This window comes from Lepus europaeus, chromosome 2 (assembly GCF_033115175.1).
Source record: "Lepus europaeus isolate LE1 chromosome 2, mLepTim1.pri, whole genome shotgun sequence".
Taxonomy (NCBI): domain Eukaryota; kingdom Metazoa; phylum Chordata; class Mammalia; order Lagomorpha; family Leporidae; genus Lepus; species Lepus europaeus.
Window position 1 is genome coordinate 33,879,721 of NC_084828.1, and position 17,738 is coordinate 33,897,458.

A 17,738-nucleotide genomic window follows, 5' to 3' on the forward strand; every position below is an offset into this window, starting at 1 on the left:
ATTGCTTTATATTTTTTTCATGATAAATTTCAGCTGTTTGTATGTGTGGAGTTGTATTTTTCTCTCTCACTTATCACTGCTTTGGAAAGTTTAATGGTAAAATGCATAAATCTCTTTTGTAATTGCTTACTTTTTTGGGGGGGAGGAAGTATAGAGGGAAATGCTATATTGTATGCCTCCCTGGGAAAAACCAGAATAATACACAGTAGCTCCATGCGACTTAAATGATTAGAAATTTCTGGGTTTTTTTTAAATAGCATCAGAGTAGCTTATAGAATTTGTTATATTTCAGAAACAAATTTGTAAAGGATTTATGGATCATCTTACTCAACTTTTGTCTGTCAATGAGTCAATTGAAATTTTAGAAGTAAAAGGAATATTTTACAATGACACAGTGTATTAGTGACAGTATTAGGAGTAGGGTCTGACTGTATTTAATTTCACTTTATCTCACAGAGTTACTAATTTATTCTTCTTTTCCACCTGCTGCTATTCTGTGACCCAGACCAGGCCTTCATCATATTCTTTTGATTTATTTGCTCATTAAATTAACACACCAGCCACTACTGTTCTAGGCTTCAAGGGTAAAGAATGACCGAATGAGATGATTATTTGGAGGGGTAAAATTTGGTTAAAAATAGTTAAAAAATAAAATAGAAACTATATGACATATTACATAATAATAAATGCTTTGTAGAAAATAAGAAAAAGAAGAATGGTGGTTGTTATAGTTTTAGATAAGATTATGACGAAAGAATTTATAAAAACCTTTAGAAGGTAGCAAGGAAGCCACACAGCTCTTGTGAACAGAAGAAATGCCCAGTTTTCCAGTCCTTAGGTAAGAGCTGTCTGCTATGCACAGGGAATGCTTTGCCTATCCAGAAGTAAGAGTGGGAGAAAGACTAGAGATGAAATAAGATTGTAGGGAACAGAACTTTAAAACTTCATATCCCACCATAAGGATTTAACTTTTACTTTATTTTTAAAAATTATTTATTTATTTGAAGACAGGCAGAGAGAGAGGGAGGGAGAGATATCTTCTTTCCACTGGTTCACTCTAAATAGCTCCAACAGCCAGGGTTGGGCCAAGCCAAAGCTAGGAGCCAGGAACTCCATCCAGGTCTTTCACACACGCCATCTTCTGCTACTTTCCGAGGCTCATTTGCAGGGAGCTGGATGGGAAATGGAACAACCAGGACTGAAACTCTTGCTCTGATATGGGATGCTGGCATTAAAACCAACAGTTGAACGTGTCACTCTTCAATGCCATTCCTTTAACTTTTACTTTGAATGAGATAAGAATTTATTTACTCATTTTTAATTTATCCAACAAATATTCAGTGACTTCCTAATAGATTCCAGGCACTGTTCTCAAGTCCTTGGAATTATGTTAGTAAATTTGGGAATTCAACTTGTATTCTAAGATAAATGGCTATTTTAAGCAGAGTTATAACCTAACTTATCATTGATGAAGTCCTATGAGTGATGTTCTGCATGAGGGCATGGAGGGACAGGGGCTAATGGGATCATAGTTTAGTATAATTACTATAGCACAGGAAAAATGGTATTTGCTTGGACCAGGTAGGCAGAAGTAAGTATTTTGAAAATAGAAATAGTAGACTCTCTGGTTATTAAGTGTGATGTCTGAGAGACAAGAGTCAAGGATGACTCCAAGTAGTTTGCCTAGACAACTCGAAGGAATTATGTGGGATTTGTTGAGTTCAATAAGGTATAAGAGGAACAGAAAAAAAAATAATTCAGATTTGCACATGATAACTTGTCTTTTGGAATGTCTATTAGACATTCAACCAGAAAAGCCAGATAGTTGAATTCATAAATTCTAGAGTTCAGGAGAGAGGTTGGGCTGCATATACAGCTCTATCATTAGCATATAGATGGCATTTAAAGCCATGGGACCAGATGCCATCATCAAGGGAAGGAGGAGAGAGAATATAAGACATCCCAGGACTAAACCCTAGGGCACCCCAACTTGTACAGATTAGGGAAATGAGAAGGAACAGCTGGAGAGACTGAGATGCAGCAGTTAGAGACAGAGGCAATACAGAAGAGAGTTATATCTTAGAAAGGAAAGTGAAAAGTATTTCAAGGAAAGATCAGCAATCTACATTCCCAAAAGGCCAACTAAGATGAGGGCTGAGAACTATTGGATTTACAACATGAAGGTCATTGACGACCTTGAGAAAAATCAGTTCTTGTTAGGTGGTGATGGTAAAAAGCTCAACTGGAATGTATGCAAGAAAGAATGAAAAAAATGGAATTATTGACACTCTTTTGAAGAAAAGCCATGCCATTGTTCTCTGTGTAAGCCAGGCTGGGATTGGAGCACTTGGTTTCTTTGCCCATAGCTGGAAAAACTGACTGGCAATGGTTATGTTGCACTAAAATTTTTATTAATGCTACTTCTCTACCTAACAACAAAAACAACAACAAAACAAATGTATAATGTGCTGAGCTAAAACTTCACTGAGAAGGGTCTGCAATGTGAGATATAGACAAATAAAACTGATTCATTTTATGATTCCAAAATATGCATGAATTACAAAGGAAATGGGTATTCAGTGACATGATGCTTATTAGCATTACTTACAACTGAAACTATTGTATTTTTAATAACTAATATTAGTCACTGGAGTCTCCATTCATGCTACTAATGGGAAGAGAAAACTTGGTCTTGATAATTTAAAGTATCAATGCTTTTCTAGTTTAAAACATATCTATTTTCTTTCCATTAACTTAGTCAATTCAAAGCTTATTCTCTACTTCCATATTTTTCTGTTCTCCACTGGGAGTATCCTAGCATGGGTGTAGCTTAATTAATATCCCTTTGGTAAGATAAACAAAGTTGTTTTGTCCCAACAGCTTTCAGATGATTACTGGCATTTACTGATGATTGACTTGGTACAGGATCCCAGCTTTGCTCTCTAGGCAGAAGATCTCATTTTATTCCCTCCTTTCCTGATGCAAGAGTCTTATGACCATGTCTTCCCAGCACTTCTGCATTCTTTACCTGGAAGATACTTTGTCATCTAGATTTACCCCATGCCATTCTCCGGTCACAGATAAACTAGGAACGCAATTCCAGGCCCCTCTTTCTGTTTCACAGTGTTGCACCTGTACAAATATCTACCCTGCTTTGATCATCATGTCCTACACTTATTTGTAGTATGCACAGTCATATATAACAGCCCAAATGGGTACATAGCAACATAGATGGCCATTTTACAGTGGTGCAGGTTTCTGTGCAACAAAACACCCCCTCAACAAACAATAACAACAACAACAACTGCCCAGTAGGCTACAGAGCAGAAACTAAACCTGACTTTGCATTCATCTGCTTTATCTTGCTTTACTTTTTTACTTAGACTTCCCTACCCTGAGTTGAGGCCCTGGGCTTCAGTTACACTGATTCTATTGCCAGGCGTGTAGACAGCATCTTCACCCTAGTCTTGGTCCTCTGAGATGTGCTTGCCTCCCCCAAATCAGAACAGAAAACCCTTTCCTCCTTCCTGCATGATAACAATTTTTCGTTTCAGGTCTTGTCTTCTCCCTCACTTCTCCATCATAATTTACTCTATGGTCAACTTCCAAAAGGACTGGACATCTGAGAATCTTTTCCTCTCCATAACTTGGCCCTTACACATGAAGATAATCCTTAGGTTAATAACAAGCAAACCCCATTTTTATAAATGAAGCTCACTTGACTTTTTTTTCTGGGCTGTGCCTATCCTTTCTCCAATACAGTAGAAGCACAAACTTCAGAAAGTGGAAATGAGACAATAATTAATAGGGATTAAATGTATAGAAGATACTATATTTAAAAATATTATTCTGTTAGAAGAGTGAAGACAGAACCAGGGCTGGCTAATGTTGTTAATGTAAAGAACCTTCAACTCCCCACTTCCCTCCATTCCCCTTGGAGAATTCTGCCGGCTCTCACTATAACAGTGTCTAGTCCCACACATTTATTCCCACATTTAACTCTACTCTTTCTTCATTACGGAAGTTGATAACCTCAGGTACACTAAAATATAAATGATTGCTAGAATATTAGTCATGCCTATCCTAAGTTTTTTGGTTTTATCACAAATAAATTCACAAAACTTGGGAATTCTAGTGGATGTGTGATAATACATCTATTTGTTTGGCCCCATCCTGGAGAGAATGAACTAGCTATATATAAAGAGCTTCTTGAACTTGAGACATTACAAAAAGAGTAAAGTAACCTACTGAAAATGAATGAATGTTCACTTTAAACTTAAAACTGTGTTATCCTTGCCATTCGTCAATTGAACCAAATGTATAGAGTGTAGTATGATATGTTAGAGAGAGTTTCTGATACAGCTTTCTTCACCTTCACAGAAAATCTAGTCATAAGAGATTTTGATCTAGACTGAATTTCTCTTCTCTTCAGTTCAATGGATACCTTTTGGTGTCTCCTATAAATCATTCAGGGAAAAATTCTTTAGAATATATAGGCTTCCATAGCCCTGGCAACTCATGACTAGAGCCTAGGGAGATTACTGACGCCATGAACAGGAGTGTCAAATTGTTAAATCAGCAACAGGAGTCACTGTGTACTTACACCCCATGTGGGATCTGTCCCTAATGTGTCGTCTAAAGCCAAGTGATGCTATGACTGGTACTGAAACGGTATTTTTATACTTTGCGTTTCTGTGTGGGCGCAGACTGATGAGGTCTTTGCTAATTATATGCTGAAGTGATCTTCTGTATATAAAGAGAATTGGAAATGAAAAAAAAAAAAAAACAACCTGGTGTTAAAATGGAAATGGCATAGAAAATTAATTAATTTGAAAAAAAAAATTATGTAGGATCTCTGTCTTTAATGTGCTGTACATTGCTATTTAATGCTATAATTAGTAATCCAATGGTAGTTTTTTCACTTGATGTTGCTATATGGGCAAAAAGTTGAAATCTTTACCTAATATATACTAAACTGATCTTCTGTATACAAAGAGAATTGAAAATGAATCTTTACATGAATGGAAGGGGAAAGGGAGCGGGAAAGGGGAGGGTAGCGGGCGGGAGGGAAGTTATGGGAGGGGGGAAGCCATTGTAACCCATAAGCTATACTTTGGAAATTTATATTCATTAAATAAAAGTTTAATTAAAAAAAAAAAAAGAATATATAAATATTATAAACATTAGGTAGCCACCAATATATTATTCAATGAACTAATTTATAAAATGATTTTCTTTTTAAATACAGTAGAAAATTTGTATTGTGAAAAAGGTAAACCATCTGCTTTATAAATTTTCTGATATTTCCTCTCTCTTTCGATTTTTGTTTGTTTTGGTTTTTGTGTTCCGTTTGTAGCATCTGAAGCATGTTATTATTTAGTCCCTGTTTTCCAAAGAAATACCTTGTGTGGTGGACCAGGGCTTTCACACTCTTTGTAGGGGAAAAATGCTATTTTCTTTAATTTTTGACTGTGCTTAAGGTTTGTTTTAATAATAAACATTAAAGCTATCATTCACTGAATGCATGTTATACACTCAGATTTGATAGAACATTTTATGCCACTATCATATTTAATTCTCCCAACTCCGAAGATAGGTTTATCATAATACCTGCTTTACTTATGAGGAAACTGAAGATGAAAGAAATATTTTGCCCAAGGCCACGCATCAAGTTCCGGGTAAAAATTAAACCCATTTCTCCGTAATGTTGGAACCCAAACTCTTAGGAAATACGGAGTACTGTTTCCTGCTTGTCCCAAGTCACATAAACACGACATGGCTTTGCCTGCACAGCTGTGCTCTTTCACCTTTCAGCCTTGAGTCTATCAGTAAGGTTTCTTATTGTTTCCTCCTCGTCTGCAAGCAGTTTCTCTGCCTCATAGCTGTATAGCAAATTCAGGATTTCTTTCGGTGAACGGATTCACCAGTTGATTTCTGAATTAGTTGAGAACATGCTCACAGCCTGCAAAACTGTGACCCTTCCGGTAGAATCATGTCTCCCCAGCTGCCTGAGAAACATGGAGTCTTTTCCTTCACACGCATGCTTTTGTAGGCTGCCCTCACAAACTGAGCCACCATCATCAGAGCTGCAAATGACGGGTTTATTTTAAATTTTGTCATGGTATGCGCCTTAAACTTCCCCTTGATGTGATTAAGTCACCAAGTCTTTTCATTAACAGATTTTCAGTAGAATATTAACTTTTGCCATTGAGAGAGAATTTACCTTATAAGTAGAATGTACCATCATGACCTTGTCACTTTATATTCTGTGACTGTAGCGACAGGTGATTTTCCTCAACTCCAATTAGGCAACTATTCTACCAAGTCAAAGTAATTTTTATGACATGATTGACATGCATAAAAGTGATATAGTTCTTTCACTCAAAAGATGCACATTCTAAGCAAAGAGCCCTCTGTGTGCTCCCATAAAACTAAAAGAAAAAAAAGTCTGTATTGATAATTCTGGGAAAGAAAGCCCAAAATCTCAATTCTCATTCTGTCCCCATAAACATCATCATAAACACTGAGGATATTAGGGTCATATTTTAAATATATTAGACCCTCAGAATAATGCTTTTGTTGGAACAATTTTTAAATGTAACATATATTTAAGAAACTAAAAAGCTATTGAAAATTTTAGGTATGAGTTGAAAGAGAATAATCCCCTCTATTCATGTGGAAGATATACAGTCACTTTCATCTTGTGTTATATTAAATAATGTTTTGAAGAAATTTTCAAAATCTCCTAAAAGAGGATTTCAACTGAGAGGGAGGATATTAAGTAATGAATTGTCATGCTTTTAAATTTATGCACGCCTCTAAATAAAATAAAGTTTTAGAGGCATAAAGCTCTTTACTCCTTGCAGATGCCACAAAATTTAGCCATGGGCATAGAGACAAGCCAACTCGGGATGTGAGGATTAACCACAATGCATGCCAGACAATGTGCATCCAAGGAGATTTTTTGTTTTTCTTCTCTTTTACTTCTTTGAAGATAACTTCCCTTCTCAAGATACATGTGGCATTTGTAAGAATGAAAGTCTTTGAAAACAGGCCTTAGAGGTGGATGTTTAGCATAGTGGTTAAGGCCTTAATGAAGATGCCCACATCCCACAGAGGAGTACCTGGGTTCAATACCTGGCTCTGGCTCTCCATTCCAACATCCTGCAGATGCAGACCCTGGGAGACAGCACCTATGTGGATTCCTGCCACCCACCTGGGAGATCTGCTTTGAGTTCCCAGCTCTGGCTTTGCTCAGAATAGCTTTTGGAAGTGAAACAGTGGATGAGTTTCTCTCTCTCTCTCTCGCTCTAATATACTTAAATAAGCCCTTAAATTAATTATTCTTTGCTCTTATGAAATATTTTTTTCTTTTGAGTATTTAAGTTTAGGAATAAAATGCAGTCACAGCTCCCTCATGATAGATTCATATCATGTCAGTATTTCATTTCACACTTAATAGACTACACAAACAAAATATCATCCAGATATAAGCATAATTAAAACAAAGCATCTAAGAGGGGAAGTCAAACACATACACACACATGTACACACACACAACATATTCATGCACATATGGTAAGTATATATATATATATATATATGTAGAAAAGATAAAAGAAAGGTTCTGAATCTACTATCTATAAGCTCAAAGAAGTACACATTTCCTATATTTATTTTTTTTTCCTTTCTCTTTTCTATACAGGCAATTCCTAGGGTACTCACCAGGGTTATTACTACCATACAGATACTGTTTAAAATTCTTAATCTGTATTATTTTTCCTTTCTGAATTAAGAACTTTAATGTCCTGTGCTACTTAGTCAGGCTTTGAATTGGATAAAAACTTTAAGGCAAGTATGTTCAACCATCCCAAACTGTGTTTAACTATTATTGTTCATCTTCTGAAAGAGGACATGAGTAAAGCCTGCCTCAACCATCAGCTCCTTGGAGTAAAAACCAATAGTTTCCCTTTGAATATCCACAGTGCATCCAGTAAGGTGCTGGGCTGCTGTGAATAAAGATGCTGTACGTAGTCCATTTGTGGATAGAAGACCACAAAACTCAAGGCTAAGCACATCAATTGGCATTTTCACAAAATTATTTTTCCCTGAGACAAAAATATTTGAGTTGTAACACCTAATCAATTAATAAAGTATGCAAGTTTAGATATTTAAAACTTTGTAAAAACCTAGAATTATGTGGTTTTGTTCCTAGTTCAAAGAATGCAATATAAAGGAATTTTAGTAGAAATAGTCTGGCAAGAAGAGTCTAAATATAAAGACAGAGCAGGAGGTCAGACAGTAACAGGATTTGCCTATTCTCTTCCTTTATAGAGGCTGTTCTACTCTCCTGTGCCAGAAATCTTATAACATTAAACTTTAACCAACAAAAATTCCCTGACAGTGTTTCAGTAATCAGGCCATTGATCCAGAAGATGATAAAAGAACTCTGCTTCTAGGTGAGAAAAGAGGAACCTTTGGTGTAAGGCTAACTGTAATGAAAAGCATCATGCAAAATTGAATATACCTGAGATCAGTCCCCAGTTTTTGGACCCTGCTGGGAGCAGCTAAGCTTGTATTTCAGCCAAAATTTTTAACATAGCTATTTCCCTTACATTGCTTGCTAGGACTGTGGCATAGCTATCGTGGTACTTCTTCCAGAAAGGCATCCGGTAACACAAAGTATGCATAAGACATTCACTAATACAAAGTATGCATAAAAATGTGGTTTAGTGTTTTGTTTTAAAAGATCAGACTTAAATATGATGTCAAGGGCCTTGTAAAGGGAAAGGCTATGGATTAGAAAAGACCAGGGCAAGTGGCTTTAGGGTGTGGTTACTGCGGGGAATGATGAGAGTTCCATGGAGCCATGTTGTGTGTTGTAAACATGTGAGAAATGGGATTAGATGAGCAGGGTGAAACTGGACTGAAGTAGAGAAGCATGAAATGCATGTAATAAGTAAAATGACATTTTTTTTTCTGATGAACCTCATAGTGGTATGGGTTTAACTGATTTACTTGATTCTAGATTTTTTTTCATATGTAAACTTTTTCTTTACTATTAAGCCACTTCTACTGCATAAATAGGAGGACATGCAGTAAAGCAAAACTGAGAATGTTAAAAACATTATAAAACTGCCATCTATATGTGGAACTACTTTTAATTTGTTAAACTATATCCTTCATATGCAGAAGTTCTGTACAAAAAAAATAGCTTCACATTAAATTGGGAGCTACAAGCAAATCAGTGAAGTTAATATTGCTCCTTCTCTTGACATTTTCCTATTGTCTTTGAGTTTTGAAATTCATGTGAAGGATCATGGGATCTGATATAATGATCAGGAAGTAAAACGTGTTATTTCTCTTCATGTTGTTATTCAGCTTTCCATTTAATTTCATTGAATAATTATACATTGAATGTCCCTTCTCTTTCTAGCACTGAGGTTGAGATAAGAAGTCTTGAGATTCACTCCTTAGACAAATAATTACTGAATAACTACCTATTATACATTAGGCTATATAAATAAGATACCCTTTCTTGAAATAACTCAAGTCTGATACTCTGCTCTTTAAATTAGTTCCCATCTGAGATCCTTGTTAAACATATATGGGAATTTATGACATAGCCATGCTTTGTCTCTCAAACTAAAGTGAGAAACAGAGGTGGGCATTTAGTCCGATGGATAAGATGTCTACATTCCCTGTCTGTGTGCCTGGGAAGTACAGTGATGACTCAAATACTTGGGTCCTGGCCACCCAGGTAAAAGACTCAGACTGAGTTCTCATTTCCTAGGGCTAAGTGTTGACTTAGCCCTAGACATAATGGATATTTGGGGAGCGAACTCATAGAAGGGAACATTCTCTCTCCATATATTTACATATATTTATATATAAGTATACAAGGGATATATATATATATGTAGATATAAATATTTGATACATTTGTATATATGTATATTTACTTATCAAATATATCAAATGATAAAATGTTCGGATTTTCTGATTGCTAGGCAACTTTATTCTCAGTATCAATCATACCACTGCTCTAAAACACATTAATTCAACTAATTGTTGAAGAAGTGTTTCTATATTCATTGCTATTTGATTTCTTCCAAGTGCTATACTGTACCAGGCAGGTCTGTGAGAAAGGTCAGGATTATAAAAACATGTACCATTTGCCATTTGGGCTTAGGAGGACCCACAACCTTGAGATAGCAAAGATGGGGAAGTTGACCAGGTGTTTTGCGGGATCTCATTGATGGTGTGAAGCATTCAAGAGAGGCATGCCCCCCCCCCCCCACATACACACACAGAAGGAGGTGATTTCAGATCTGGCTATAAGAAATCAGGAAGGTATTAAGAGATTGACAAAGCTGGAACTAGAAATGAAGCGTTCTCACTCTGCTTATATTGCCATGGTTTTTATTTCATTTTCTTTGTCACTATTTCCTTACTTTGCTCATTACCACTACTTTGCCCAAAATAGTCTTCCATCTCCTTGAACCACTTCATTACTGACAAAAAATCCATCCCAGGGTGTTGCTTGGCCACCTCCTCCCTGAACAAGTACAGACACGTAATTCCTCAACTTCTCATCTCTCTTTTGAATTCAACTTCTACCATTCCCCTGCCTCTCAAGGTTAATTGTCCTTGTGAGTGCCAAATTTCCATCCACCTTATCAAGGGCCATCATGCAGATTTCTCATTCTTTTGTAGTTCAGTCTCTTTTTTTCAACCCTCATGTTCTTTTCCATCTGCAAATATGATCAAATCTGTTCCAAAAGTGAATTTAAAAAAAAAAAAATTGCCTGTGTACATGGCAAAGGCTTTGCAATTTCTTGTAGTGCCCCTGGTGAAGCAAAGTATATAGTATTCATCTGCATTGATTTCCTTTTTAATCGAAAGAGGGTGAATTTTTCTGTGTAGGTTGTACTCTTCTCTCCCCTGCCTCACTCCGTGATCCCCTCAGTCCAGGTCTTGAGCTTCTCTTGTCTGGTAGATTTGCTCACTCAATGCTAGGCTGCAAGCTGTGTCCTAGGAGAATCCCATCTGGATTTTTTTTTTTTTTTTTGACAGGCAGAGTTAGACAGTGAGAGAGAGAGAGCGAGAGAGGGAGAAAGTTCTTCCTTTTTCAGTTGGTTCACCCCACAATAGCCGCTGTGGCCGGTGCACGGCGCTGATCTGAAGCCAGGAGCCAGGTGCTTCCTCCTGGTCTCCCATGCGGGTGCAGGGCCCAAGGACTTGGGCCATCCTCCACTGCACTCCCGGGACACAGCAGAGAGCTGGCCTGGAAGAGGGACAACCGGGACAGAATCCAGCGCCCCAACCGGGACTAGAACCTGGTGTGCCGGCTCCACAGGCGGAGGATTAGCCTGTTGAGCCACAGCGCTGCGGGCCAGCCATTACGTTTGGATCTTGATGTATCCTTGCACTGCTGTTTACTGGCCAAATATAAAAAAGCAATCAAAGGCTGAATTCTAGCTTCCATTCTTGCTCACTGGAAGCCTGAGCCAGCTTCGGCAGGCTCTGTCGGCTCGCTTCTAAGTGGTCTTCAAGTTGTTTCCTGTCTCCCCCTTTGCCTTCATTCCTAAATATCTTCACAGGAAGGCCCACACTTATTATGGCCATTCCTGTGTATTCCTCCATCTAATACTCTGCCTTTCCACCCTAATCACTCGCTTGTTAACGTACCTGTTATGGTTAGTAAAGGCTTCCAAATTGCCAAATTAGATGACATTTTCTGATCTCTCGGTGCTTGAGTTCTCTGCCGCAGGAAGAGGCACAGCTCCACCAATTATTACATTTCCTCCTTGCTTGGCATCAACTCACATTAATTTTCTTGTTTTAAAACTATTTATTTATTTATTGGAAAGGCAGAGTTACAGAGAAGCAGAGACAGAAAGGACTTCTGTCCTCTGGTTCACTCCTCAGATGGCCACAACAGCTAGAGCTGTGCTGATCCAAAGCCAGGAGCCAGGAGCCTCTTCCAGGTCTCCCACATGGGTGCAGGGGCCCAAGGACTTGGACCATCTTCTACTGCTGTCCTAGCTGGATTGGAAGTGGAGCAGCTGGGACTCGAACAGGCCCCAGTATGGGATGTTGGCACTGCAGGTGGCGGCTTTACCTGCTATGCCGCAGCGCAGGCCCCTTTAATTTTCCTGCTATATGTCATTCTCCTTTTCTATCTTCTCCTTTGTGCCCTTCTCTCTGACGCACTGGTGTTTCTCAGGACTCTTCCTTCAGTTCCGATTAATATCATACTTCATGTTTTCTCTGGGTGGTATCATCAATATTTTCAACTGCTAATAATTCACCAATCTAAATCTGTAATTTTAAATTTTCCTGAAAGATTTATATTTATAACTCTTTATGAGACATATTAATCTAAATGTGCTATAGTGACTATTACAGATTGGAGCGTGTTCCCTAAAAACTCACCCATCAGTGAGACTATATATTTGGAGACAGGATAGCTAATAAGGTAATTAAGTTTAAATGTGGTAGAAGGGTGGTGTCCTAATTCAATATTTCTCGTGTCCATAGAACAAAAAGAGAAGACCTTAGGAGTGCACATGCACACACAAAGGAATGACCGTGTGAAGTCAGAGCAAAAATGTATTGGGCTTTATGATTTATCCAACTAAAAAAAATCAGACCCAGGGCTGGAGTTGTGGTATAGCAGGTAAAGCGGCCTCCCGCCACACTTGCACCACATATGGGCACTGGTTTGAGTCCCGGCTGCTCCACTTCTGGTCCAGCTCCCTGCTAGTGGTGCCTGGGAGAGTAGAGGAGGATGGCACAACTGCTTGGGTCCCTGTATCCCTGTGGGAAACCAGGAGGAAGCTCCTGGCTCCTGGATTCAGTCTGGCCCAGCCCTGGCTGTTGCGGCCATTTAGGGAATAAACCTGCAGATCAAAGTTCTCTCTCTCTCTCCATCTTTGTGTAGCTCTGCCTTTCAAATAAATAAATAAATCTTTAAAAGAAAATCACAGCCCCTAGAGTGCCCTTATTTCCTTGCTCCTACAGCTAATACACCAGGAACACTGTAGCGCCATGGTAAACAGCAGAGGTTCAGTGTAGAAGGACTTCTAAAAGTTCATGGAAAGTGTAATTAGGAAATAAATTTATTTTGGTGCCAAGAAACCTCTGAAAATCATGCATTTTTTTCCAATGTATGCATTTTCCATGACTGTTTGAAGCCTCCTCATATTTAGGTTTTAACATTGCCGTTTGCTAAACAGCCTAAATAACTCGTCTGTGAAAATGACGCTGATAATAAAAATATGTATTGCAGAACTATCAGGAGGAATAGCCTGCTAACAAAGAGAAAGCATCTATCAATGTTAACTGTTGTGATCATTGTTATCAATATTAAATAGTACCATGTTCCCTCAGTTCTATTATTTAATATCTTTGAATCGAGGCCATCCTTATTTTTTATACTTGCTATATTTTTTTCCAAAAATTTTTAAAGCTTTAAATTAATGATAATTGTACATATTTTTGGCCACTAGTATGGTATTTCAATATATGTACATAACATGTACTGATCAAAACAGGGCAATCAACATTTTCTGTTCTTTGACGTTACTTTATTATTGGAGGCTTGGAGCTTCATTGTTTGTTTGTATATTTGTACTAGGTTATCATCAACTATATAGTCTCCCTACTGTGATGTGTATCATAAGGAAATTATTCTTTTGATCTAGCTCAGATTTTGATAAAAATTATCCAAAATTTTTATGTCCTCTGTCCTCATTCTAGTCCCTGGTCATCACCATTCTGTATTCAGATTGTTTTCTTTTTTTTTTTTTTTTTTTTTCAGTTTCCACATATTAAGGAGAGTAAGTGATATTTGTTATTTCTGGCTTATTTCACTTAATAAGATGTCCTCAATTTCCATACGTTTTGCTGCAGGTAGCAGGATTTTATTCTTCTTGTGGCTGAATAATATTCCGTTTTGTATATATGCCACATTTTCTTTTTTCCTTCATCTGAAGATGGATACCTGGGTTGATTCCATATTTTGTCTCTTGGGAACACTGCTGCTCTCAACATGGTGTAGCAGGTATCTGATGCAATGTGCTCATGTCTTTGTATCAATATCAAGTAGTAGGGTTGCAAAATCATATGACAGTTCTATTGCTAGTTCTTAAAGGAATCTCCATGATATTTACCATAGTGGCTATACTAATTTACATTACCACTAACAGTGTATAAGAATACCCTTTTATGCACATCCTTGTTAGCACTTGTTACATTCTGATTCTTTATATATGTAATAATGTAGATACAATATCTCAGGGTTTTGATTTGCATCTCCATGAATGGTAGGATATAGAATAATATTTCTGCTTTTGAGAACAGTCTATTCCGGTCCTTTGCTTATTTCATAACCTGACTGGAAATGTGATTTCCTTCTTGATTTTCCTTTCAGCGACATCATTATTGCTGTATAAAGATGCCACTTTTTACTTTTGATTTTGTATTCTGCAATTTTACTTGATTGGTTTATCAGTTCTAACTGCTTTTGGTAGAGTGTTTAAGTTTTTCCAGGTAGAAAATCACATCATCACAAACATGAATATTTTTACTTATGCCCGTCAAATCTTGATGCCTTTAATTTATTTCTGTTCCCTAATTGCTCTTGCTAATAGTTTCAATACTATATGGAATAACACTAGTAACAGTGGGCATCCTAGTAGCTATAATTTTGTCATATATCACCTTTTTACTTTGAGTTATATTCTTTCTATATGTAAATTGTTAAGAGTTTTATTCATTGAAGGGTGTTGAATATTGAGATTATCATCTGGTTTTTATTTTTCATTCTGTTGATGTGATTTATTAAATTTATTCTTCTGTGAATGTTGAACTATCCTTGCATCTCTAGGATGAATCAAATCTGATTGTGGTGTGTGATCTTTGTGATGTAGTGTTGGATTTGGTTTGATAATATGTTCTTGAGAAATTTTGCATCTATGTTCTTAAAGATGTGGGCCTGTTTTTTTCTTTCTGTGTTGTATCTTTGGTTAGCTATCAGAGTTATATTGGCCTCATAAGCAAGAGATTGGCAGAGTTCTATCCTTTCAGTAGTTTGGAATAGTTTGTCAAGAATGTGAGTTATTTTCTCTTTAAATGTTTTGTAAAATTCAATTGCCAAGCCATCAGGCCCTGGAGTTTGCTTTAATGAGAGACTTTAAATTACTCTTTCAATCTCATTAATTATTAATGGTCTTTACATTTTTCCATATCTTCTTGATTTGATCTTGGAGAGTTGGCATGTGTCCAGGATTTTTTGGGGGCTTTCCAATTTGTAGACATATTGTTATTCATTGAAGTTTCTTTTTTTTTTTTTTCTTTTTCCTTTTTTTAGCCGTAAGTCAGGTAGCAAAGTTTAATGAAGACAAATATACCTGATAGACCAAACAGGCATCTCAGGAAAGATGAGCACTCAGTCTCCATTCAGCATGGACTTTTTACTGAAATTCAGTATGACCCACTGTTTCCCTTCTCCCCTCTTCAAACTTTCTGGGATACTGCTGGGTAGAGGGTTTCTGAACACACAATTCCTGAAATTCCTTCCAGAACTTTATCAGCACGGCATTTTTTGAAAAAGATTTATTTTATTTATTTGAAAGGTAGAGTTATATAGACAAAAGGATAGACAGAGAGGGAGAGGGCTTCTATACTCTGGTTCACCCCCTCTAATGGCCATAATGGAAAAGCCAGGAACCAGGAGCTTCTTCGGGATCTCCCATGTGGGGGCAGGGGCACAAACACTTGAGCCATCCTCTGATGTTTTCCCAGGCACATTAACTGGAAGTTGGATCAGAAATGGAGCATCAGGTACTCAAACCAGCATCCATATAGGATGCTGGCACAGCAGACAATGGCTTAAACCACTATGCTAAAAGTCTGTCCTGATCAGCACAGTAATAATCGACCTAATAGCCCCTTTGGTGCAGGGTAGAGGAGATGCCCCTAAGTTGCCCCCAGGAAAGGGATAGGACTCACCCAACAAAGTTACTGAACAAGGGATGTGCAAATTCTGATCTGTTTCCAAGGCTTACTTCTATGTTTCTTCCCTCATTCAACCAAACAAAAATTACCATTTTTTTGTTCTATAACCCCTTTCACAAATATAAGCTACTATCTACCTTGCCATCTAGCATTCTCCTCTCAAGAGAAGTAGCCCATAATATTATGGGGACAAAACGAATAAGGGTCTATCTTCTGTATTTTCTTGAAGCTGGCATAGAACTGGTTATAGGTAGTCTTAGAAGGCCAGGGTATGATGGGGCCAGAGTGCTGGCCCCATCATACAGTGGGTAAGCTGGAAGCTGTTCCTCATGACCATCTGGAGCTAGATGGACTGTATTCTCTTAGAGACAAAATAAACAGGTACACTAAAGACATATATAGTCCAAAGACAAGCTGGAAGAGAATGGGAGCTTTAGTGCCAAGGAGAGATAATAATCAGAATGTTCATGACCCAGTGCTGGGCCCAAAATTCCAACCTGCTCAGCCTGTTCCTGGAGATACCTGGCTTCATCCATGATATAGTGAATGTGGTTTTGTACCTGTCAAGTTTAATTGATCCAAACCAGCATTTTTCATGAAGCATGCGACAGACACCCTCTTGGGCAGCAGTTAGCATGTTTGGCAGCCCAAGCATAGGGGCCCCAGTTGGGACAGTCTTACCTGGGTATAGGTTGTTTTCATCCCAGTCCAGACATTTAATGGGAGTCAACAGGGTGTCTTGTCTAAGCAGATTCATGCCTTCCTAGTAATTTCTCTTCTAATATACTATAAGAAAGATAGGACAACCCTCATGTCTAGGCCTCACACATAGCTCACAGAGCCTTAAATTATGCCTGATTATTATTAAGCCTATATACTCCTCCTGTCAGTTCCTATTTGACTTTAAATGGGTTAGCAAATAGGGTGTAAAGTGACAACTAGCCTGGATAATACTATCACAAGGATTTATAGATAGCTCCCTCCTACTTGGACAGGCCCTTGCAGAAGACCTAAAGGACCAATCTCTTGAGGGGGACAGAGAGATGATCTAAAATGTGGATGATTTTCTAGTGTGTTCTTCTATCTAAGACTCCAGTTTAGGTATTTTCTAGCACCCTTAACTTTCTTTTTATTATTATTATTATTATTATTATTATTTTTGACAGGCAGAGTGGACATTGAGAGAGAAAGAGACAGAGAGAAAGGTCTTCCTTTACCGTTGGTTCACCCTCCAATGGCTGCTGCGGCTGGTGCTATGGTTGGTGCTGCAGCCAGCGCACAACGCTGATCCGAAGCCAGGAGCCAGGTGCTTCTCCTGGTCTCCCATGGGGTGCAGGGCCCAAGGACTTGGGCCATCCTCCACTGCACACCCGGGCCACAGCAGAGAGCTGGAGTGGAAGAGGGGCAATCGGGACAGAATCTGGTGCCCCGACCAGGACTAGAACCTGGTGTGCCGGCGCCGCAGGTGGAGGATTAGCCTATTAAGCCGTGACGCCGGCTATCACCCTTAACTTTCTAATAGAATGTGGCTACCAGGTATCTAAGGAAAAAGCACAGACAACTGGTGTATCAGGAAGTTAATTATTTAAGGCTCATCTTGAGCTCTGGGGGAGAGAAACTGGTCCCACAGAAGATAAAGTGTGTGTAGCAATTTTCTATACCTATAAGCTTTATAGAGTTCTGGAGTGTGTCTAATAACTAATGAATACCTAGCT